Below are 1,537 nucleotides of genomic sequence, written 5' to 3'. Positions count from 1 at the left end.
ATAAGAGATAACACATTGGCAAGTCAATTGGCACATATATATGTAGTGACTTACTAGACCATCCCACTTACAATTGCATATTATCCCACTTATGTATCAATAGGTGGATAAAGCACGAATGGTTTTTAGCTAGAGAAAGATAATGCAATGAAGATGTACACGAAAGAGATAGAGAAAGGCATATTATCCATCAATCAATCAAAGATATGTACATGAAGTGACTTCAAAGTATCGTCATTTTTAGGATGCTCCATTGACTTCTGCAAGTTCCTATAACCTTGAAGTAGAATATAGCCAACCACACTGTCCATGGAAGGAAAACTTGGCCTCATCAAATTAACCAAGTTAATTTACTTATACATTTCATAGATAAGAGATTTGTAGTTGGCTTGTTGGTATTAGTCACCAACAAGTGGACACACTGGCTAAAGATGATGAAAAGAGGACATGTGCACATTGGTTACATGTGGTCCACCTTATCTAAAATTATATGTGAGCTATAAGTGCACCTTGACATGATTGGAATAGCTTGCATATGCACCAGCCAACTGATTTACATCAATCTACTCATGCTATGAATTGGCATGCATGGCTAGGTTAAGTGCACAACATTAAATAAGACATGTGAGTGTATTGATCAGTTCTCTCTCTCTCTCTCTCTCTCTCTATATATATATATATATATATATATATTGCAAATGCACAAGTCAACCTTTGATTTATATATACATCCAATCATCATGCCCTATCCAATCACATTTGTATAGGGCATGATTGGATGTATATAGGGCATGAAATCACATATATGTAATTAGCTTTGAATGATTGGATGTATATTTGTAATACTCAGAAAGAAGTAAAGTTGGTAATGTATATAATGTCCTATGTATGTATATGCCCTATACATGTATATCATGTCGTATATACATGTATATCATGTCCGTATGATCCTATACATTTATATCATGTCCTAGCATATGATCCAGGTGTAATTATGTTGTATATACATCCAATCATGCCCTATCCAATCATGCCCTATTCAAAAAAATACTAGCTATTAAGAGGTTTGGTCATATTCAGGTAACCTCTTGCTTGCATGATATGTTTTAAACTACTCATAATCTTGGGAAATTTAAAGAAAAGATAGCCTTCAAAATTATACCCAATTTGTGCAATGCCACTTCTTTCCCACCAAGGCTCGAGAATAAGGACAGAACTGTTAAACCTTGCGGATATAATTCTTTCAGTGGTGAAAGACTGTACGCAATAGTATTGACTTGAAATGAGTTTCCCAATGCATTATACCGATCTGAAAGGGTAGAGCAGCCTCAAGTGTGGTCACGATCATATCCAAGCACCAACTCAATCTCATGGGGTTCAAGTGGGGCAGCTTGGCCTGGGCTGACCCAAACCAAGTTCCATATTTTGCATGCCAGGACAATCTCATGTTGAAGATAAGAAGGTATCTTGCTTTCTTTGTGGGAAGAAAATATTTTTCTGATCAATCCACATATAGTGCTAGGGGCACCCCGTGTGT

Source organism: Lygodium microphyllum, chromosome 28 (genome assembly GCF_053477565.2).
Source record: "Lygodium microphyllum isolate KBCC chromosome 28, Lygodium_microphyllum_v1.1.10, whole genome shotgun sequence".
Taxonomy (NCBI): Eukaryota; Viridiplantae; Streptophyta; class Polypodiopsida; order Schizaeales; family Lygodiaceae; genus Lygodium; species Lygodium microphyllum.
This window is presented reverse-complemented; position numbering follows the sequence as displayed.